Raw genomic sequence first — 8,010 nt, forward strand, 5'->3', positions numbered from 1 at the left:
CGATTAAAAAAAGCCGACTTAGGCGGGCGCCTCAAACATGCCTCAAACACCCGGGTTGACTGGCACCCCTCATATCCAGCCCAAATATGGGGTGGATATTGGGAGGCCCAAGCACGACCGGGCGCGTCCGCCATGTCGGACTAACGGTCGGGTCCCACATGGAATTGCCTGGAAACCCAATAGTCTGACGGGCGTCTCCTTTGGTGGGGGTGTGAACGCTGCATGGCACCGCTCAGGCTAGTCGCCAGAGGGAAAAGTTGGGCTATTTAAGCCGGCTGGCATCCCCAACCCTAGACAACCTCTTCCTCACTCTCTGCACCGCCAGCCTGAGCACATTTCTATCCATCTCCACCTTCTTCTTCCCTTGCCGCCTAACATGGCCTAGAAAAAGAAGACCACTTACACTATGCTAACACCAGAGCATCGTTCCCAGATCGAGGAGGAGATCCAAGTGAGGCACACGGCCTCGATCGTAGCGGGCCTGCCTCTGGACTCACCAGAGCCGGAGGAGGAGGCGGAGGATGAGCATCAGCCAGAGCCTATGGAGTTGGTGCTGGTTGCGTGCTTCACCATGTAGGAGGCCATGGCGGAGTTCGCCATCGCCCAAGTGGTGGAGATGGCGGAGCAGACAACCATCCTGGAGTCCATCCAGGATGAGGCATACATGGAGTCCAACTGGTGCTTCCTTTGGCAAGAATAGGCGGAGACCAACGTGCTCTTCGGCGAGGTGGAAGCAGAGATGGAGATGGAGGTGGAGGCTAATACGTCTCCAACGTATCTATAATTTTTGATTGTTCCATGCTATTATATTGTCTGTTTTGGATGTTTATGGGCTCTATTAAACACTTTTATATTATTTTTGGGACTAACCTATTAACCCAGAGCCCAGTGCCAGTTTCTGTTTTTTCCCTTGTTTCAGTGTTTCGCAGAAAAGGAATATCAAACGGAGTCCAAACGGAATGAAACCTTCGGGAGCGTGATTTTTGGAACGAACGTGATCCAGGAGACTTGGAGTTGAAGTCAAGGAAGCTTCTAGGTGGCCACGAGGCAGGGAGGCGCGCCTGCCCCCCTCGGCGCGCCCCCGCCCTCGTGGGCCCCTCGTGGCTCCCCTGACCGACTTCTTTCGCCTATATATATACATATAACCTAAAAACATCAAGGAATAGAATAGATCAGGAGTTCTGCCGCTAGAAGCCTCCGTAGCCATAGAAAACCTATCTAGACCCATTCTGGCACCCTGCCGGAGGGGAGAATCCCTCTCTGGTGGCCATCTTCATCATCCTGGTGCTCTCCATGACGAGGAGGGAGTACTTCTCCCTCGGGGCTGAGGGTATGTACCAGTAGCTATGTGTTTGATCTCTCTCTCTCTCTCTCTCTCTCTCTCTCTCTCTCTCTCTTGTGTTCTTGAGGTGATACGATCTTGATGTATCGCGAGCTTTGCTATTATATTTGTATCTTATGATGTTTCTCCCCCTCTAATCTCTTGTGATGAATTGAGTTTTCCCTTTGAAGTTATCTTATCGGTTTGAGTCTTTAAGGATTTGAGAACACTTGATGTATGTCTTGCATGTGCTTATCTATGGTGACAATGGGATATCATGTGATCCACTTGATGTATGTTTTGGTGATCAACTTGCGAGTTCCGTGACCACGTGAACTTATGAATAGGGGTTGGCACACGTTTTCATCTTGACTCTTTGGTAGAAACTTTGGGGCACTCTTTGAAGTTCTTTGTGTTGGTTGAATAGATGAATCTGAGATTGTGTGATGCATATCATATAATCATACCCACAGATACTTGAAGTGACATTGGAGTATCTAGGTGACATTAGGGTTTTGGTTGATTTGTGTCTTAAGGTGTTATTCTAGTACGAACTCTATGATAGATTGAACGGAAAGAATAGCTTCATGTTATTTTACTACGGACTCTTGAATAGATCGATCAGAAAGGATAACTTTGAGGTAGTTTCGTACCCTACCATAATCTCTTCGTTTGTTCTCCGCCATTAGTGACTTTGGAGTGACTCTTTGTTGCATGTTGAGGGATAGTTATATGATCCAGTTATGTTATTATTGTTGAGAGAACTTGCACTAGTGAAAGTATGAACCCTAGGCCTTGTTTCAACATATTGCAATACCATTTGTGCTAACTTTTATCATTAGTTACCTTGATGTTTTTATATTTTCAGATTACAAAAACCTATATCTACCATCCATATTGCACTTGTATCACCATCTCTTCGCCGAACTAGTGCACATATACAATTTACCATTGTATTGGGTGTGTTGGGGACACAAGAGACTCTTTGTTATTTGGTTGCAGGGTAGCTTGAGAGAGACCATCTTGATCCTATGCCTCCCACGGATTGATAAACCTTAGGTCATCCACTTGAGGGAAATTTGTTGCTGTCCTACAAACCTCTGCACTTGGAGGCCCAATGATGTCTACAAGAAGAAGGTTGTGTAGTAGACATCAAGCTCTTTTCTGACGCCGTTGCCAGGGAGGTTAGCGCTGGAAGGTATATCTTTAGATCTTGCAATCAATTCTTTTAGTTTCTTGTTTTATCACTAGTTTAGTCTATAAAAGAAAACTACAAAAATGGAATTAAGGATACCTCATATGCTTCATTTTTTTAATGTCTTTCGTGAAAATAAGGATTCCGATAATTGTGCCAAAGTGTTAGAATAAGAATGTATTAAAATGTTTGGCACTAAATATTTGGATGATGAGCATGATTGCAATGTTGTTAGTATAAATTCCTTGGATATCTATGATGATAATGATATGCAAAGCCACAAGCTTGGGGATGCTATGTTTAATGAAGATGATATTTTTTGTCCCCCAAGTTTTGATGAGCAAATTTATTTTGATGATAGCATGCCTCCTATTTATGATGATTATATTGATGAAAGTGGGTTTGGAAGAGTGTCAACTTTAGGAAGTAATGATCCCACTATTTTGGAGGGTGTTGAATCTTATTGTGATAATTATGAAAGTTGATTTGGAGAGGTCATGACTTTATTTAGTAATGATTCCACTATTTCGGAAGAGGTTCCAATTGATTATGAGAACAAAGTTGCTATCTATGATGATTATTGTGATGACTTGTATGCTACTAAAAATAATAATAACCATGAAACTTGTCATCATGATTTTATTTTTCAATTGGATTATGCCTCACATGATAATTATTTTGTTGAGTTTGCTCCCACTACTATTCCGAATGAGAAGAATTTTGCTTATGTGGAGAGCAGTAAATTTTCTATGCTTGTAGATCATGAAAAGAATGCTTTATGTGATGGTTATATTTTTGAATTCATTCATGATGCTACTGAAAATTATTATGAGGGAAGAACATATGCTTGTAGGAATTGCAATAATATCAAGATTCCTCCCTATGTGCTTAAAGTTTTAAAGTTATGCTTGTTTTGCCTTCCTATGCTAGTTGATTATTGTTCCCATAAGTTGTTTGCTCACAAAATCCCTATGCATAGGAAGTGGGTTAGGCTTAAATGTTCTAGTCATATTCTTCATGATGCTCTCTTTATGTTTCAATTATTATCTTTTATGTGAGCATCATTGAAATCATCATGCCTAGCTAGGGGTGTTAAACGATAGCGCTTGTTGGGAGGCAACCCAATTTTATTTTTGTTACTTGCTTTAATAATTCATATAGCCTCTGTTTAGATGTGATTTTATGCTTTTAGTTAGTGTTTGTGCCAAGTAGAACCTTTGGGAAGACTTGGGGAAAGTCTTTGCGATCTTGCTGTAAAAAACAGAAACTTTTGCGCTCACGAGATTAGCTGCCATTTTTTACTGGAGAGTGCAATTAAGTTGATTCTTTTTTGCAGATGATTAATATACAAATTCCTAAGGTCCACCAATTTATTTGAGAATTTTATGAGTTCCAGAAGTATACGTTTGATACAGATTACTACTGACTGTTCTGTTTTTGACAGATTTATTTTCTTTGTGTTGTTTGCTTATTTTGATGAATCTATGAGTAATATCGGAGCGTATGAACCATGAAGAAGTTGGAATACAGTATATATTACACCAATATGAATTTAGAATGAGTTCACAACAGTACCTAAGTGGTGGTTTATTTTCTTATACTAACGGAGCTTACGAGTTTTATGTTAAGTTTTGTGTTGTGAAGTTTTCAAGTTTTGGGTAAAGATTAGATGGACTATGGAATAAGGAGTGGAAAGAGCCTAAGATTGGGGATGCCCAACGCGCCCCAAGGCAATATTCAAGTACAACCAAGATCCTAAGCTTGGGGATGCCCTGGAAGGCATCCGCTCTTTTGTCTTCGTTCATCGGTAACTTTACTTGGAGCTATATTTTTATTCACCACATGATATGTGTTTTGCTTGGAGCGTCAATTTATTTTGTTAGGATTTTCTTGCTGTTATTTATAAAAATGTTTTGCATCTTTTATTTCAATAAAAGTGGCATTGATAGCCTTTACTATGCCTATTTTACAAGTCCACATGTTGTTGTTTGAAAACAGAAAGTTTACCGCTGTTGCAAAAAATCCCTAGAAAAGTCAGAATGTGATAAAATGTTGAAACCTTTTGCCTAATAAGCTAAGATAAATTTAATACAGTGGGAATTTTCTTTCATAATTTTTGGAGGTAGGGAAGTATGCATCTTGCTGCACTCTTTACAGACTGTCCTGTTTAGGCAGATTGCTGTTATGTTTGCATTGTTTGCATATGTTTGCTTCTTTAATGATTCTATTTTAGGATAGGACTATTAAATATGCAGAGGCATTTAGTATTCAATGTTGAATAATAATTTTAGTGATTTGCTACAGTAGAGTATGGTAAGGTTTTTGCATTGGTTTATACTAACTTATCTCACGAGTCCTTGTTGAGTTTTGTGTGGATGAAGCTTTTGAGATTTAGGGAGACCATGATATGAGAGGAATTAACAAGACACAAAATCTCAAGCTTGGGGATGCCCAAGGCATCCCAAGATAATATTTCAAGAAGTCTCAAGCGTCTAAGCTTGGGGATGCCCCAGTTGGCATCCCACCTTTCTTCTTCAACAACTACTGGTTAGTTTCGGTTGATCCTAAGTTTTTGCTTCTTCACATGATGTTTGCCATTCTTAGAATGTCATTTTACTTTGTTTTGCTTTATGTTTGAATAAAATACCAAGATCTGAAATTCTTAAATGTTAGAGAGTCTTCACATAGTTGCATAATTATTCGACTACTCATTGATCTTCACTTATATCTTTTGGAGTAGTTTGTCATTTGCTCTAGTGCTTCACTTATATATTTTTAGAGCACGGTGGTGGTTTTACTTTATAGAAATAATTGATCTCTCATGCTTCACTTATATTATTTTGAGAGTCCTTTAGTACAACATGGCAATTTGCTTTTATGCCTAATAAAAACTTTCATATAAGTGCATTGAATACTAAGAGAAGTTTGATACTTGATGATTGTTTTGAGATATGGAGATAGTGATATCAAAGTTGTGCTAGTTGAGTAGTTGTGAATTTGAACAATACTTGTGTTGAAGTTTGCAAGTCCCGTAGCATGCACGTATGGTAAACATTATGTAACAAATTTGAAACATGAGGTGTTATTTGATTGTCTTCCTTATGAGTGGCGGTCGGGGACGAGCGATGGTCTTTTCCTACCAATCTATCCACCTAGGAGCATGCGCATAATACTTGGTTTTTGATGACTTGTAGATTTTTGCAATAAGTATGTGAGTTCTTTATTACTAATGTTGAGTCCATGGATTATATGCACTCTCACCCTTCCATCATTGCTAGCCTCTTCGGTACCGTGCATTGCCCTTTCTCACCTTGAGAGTTGGTGCAAACTTCGCCTGTGCATCCAAACCCCGTGATATGATACGCTCTATCACACATAAACCTCCTTATATCTTCTTCAAAACAGCCACCATACCTACCTATTATGGCATTTCCATAGCCATTCCGAGATATATTGCCATGCAACTTTCCACCGTTCCGTTTCTTATGACACACTTCATCATTGTCATATTGCCTTGCATGATCATATAGTTGACATCATATTTGTGGCAAAGCCACCATGCATAATTTATGATACGTCTCCGTCGTATCTACTTTTCCAAACACTTTTGCCCTTGTTTTGGACTCTAACTTGTATGATTTGAATGGAACTAACCCGGACTGATGTTGTTTTCAGCAGAATTGCCATGGTGTTGTTTTATGTGCAGAAAACAAATATTCTCGGAATGACCTGAAACTCCACGGAACATCTTAGAAAAAATAAAAAAAAATCCTCACCAAACATGAAGACCAGGGGGCCCACACCCTTCTCACAAGGGCGCCCCCCCCTAGGGCGCGCCCCCCTACCTCGTGGGCCCCCTGGATGCCCTCCGACGCCAACTCCAACTCTATATATTTGCTTTTGGAGATAAAAAAATCAGAGAGAAGAAATCATCGCGTTTTATGATACGGAGCCGCCGCCAAGCCCTAAAACCTCTCGGGAGGGCTGATCTGGAGTCCGTTCAGGGCTCCGGAGAGGGGGATTCGTCGTCGTCATCATCATCAACCATCCTCCATCACCAATTTCAGGATGCTCACCGCCGTGCGTGAGTAATTCCATCGTAGGCTTGCTGGACGGTGATGGGTTGGATGAGATTTATCATGTAATCGAGTTAGTTTTGTTAGGGTTTGATCCCTAGTATCCATTATGTTCTGAGATTGATGTTGCTATGACTTTGCTATGCTTAATGCTTGTCACTAGGGCCCGAGTGCCATGATTTTAGATCTGAACCTATTATGTTTTCATGAATATATGCGAGTTCTTGATCCTATCTTGCAAGTCTATAGTCACCTACTATGTGTTATGATCCGGCAACCCCGAAGTGACAATAATCGGGACCACTCCCGGTGATGACCATAGTTTGAGGAGTTCATGTATTCACTATGTGCTAATGCTTTGTTCCGGTTCTCTATTAAAAAGGAGGCCTTAATATCCCTTAGTTTCCAATAGGACCCCGCTGCCACGGGAGGGTAGGACAAAAGATGTCATGCAAGTTCTTTTCCATAAGCACGTATGACTATATACGGAATACATGCCTACATTACATTGATGAATTGGAGCTAGTTCTGTGTCACCCTATGTTATGACTGTTACATGATGAACCGCATCCGGCATAATTATCCATCACTGATTCGGTGCCTACGAGTTTTCCATATACTAGTTTACGCTTATTTACTTTCCCGCTGCTACTGTTACAATCACTACAAAATACCAAAAACATTAATTTTGCTGTCTTTACTTTTGTTGCCGCTACCACCACTATCATATTACTTTGCTACTAAACACTTTGCTGCAGATACTAAGTTTCCAGGTTTGGTTGAATTGACAACTCAGCTGCTAATACTTGAGAATATTCTTTAGCTCCCCTTGTGTCGAATCAATAAATTTGGGTTGAATACTCTACCCTCGAAAGCTGTTGCGATCCCCTATACTTGTGGGTTATCAAGACTAATTTGCTGGCGCCGTTGCCGGGGAGCATAGCTCTATTCTTTGAGTCACTTGGGATTTATATCTGTTGGACACTATGAAGAACTTGAGAGATCCAAAAACCAAGATCTATCCCTCAACTACAAGGGGAGGTAAGGAACTGCCATCTAGCTCTGCACTTGATTCACCTTCTATTAGGAGTAAGTTTGCGACACCTACACCTGCTTCTGCTATTCGTTCTGATATGTCGCATGTTATTGATGATGCCACTTCTGCTATGCATGATACTTATGATGAAATTGCTTCTATGCCTGATACTACTGTGCCCCATGGTGAATTTCTTGATGAACAAATTGCTAGGGCTAGAGAAAAAGAAATTATTGAATCTTAATACGATGATGATAGTGATGATGAAAATATGCCTGTTATTCCTGAGGGTTATCTTTTTGATATGGAATCTTCTGCCGCTATTTTAGCTTGCAGAGATAGATATGAGCTTAAGGGGTTATTAATTAAATGGAACAAAGAA

Source organism: Triticum aestivum, chromosome 1A, assembly GCF_018294505.1.
Source record: "Triticum aestivum cultivar Chinese Spring chromosome 1A, IWGSC CS RefSeq v2.1, whole genome shotgun sequence".
Taxonomy (NCBI): Eukaryota; Viridiplantae; Streptophyta; class Magnoliopsida; order Poales; family Poaceae; genus Triticum; species Triticum aestivum.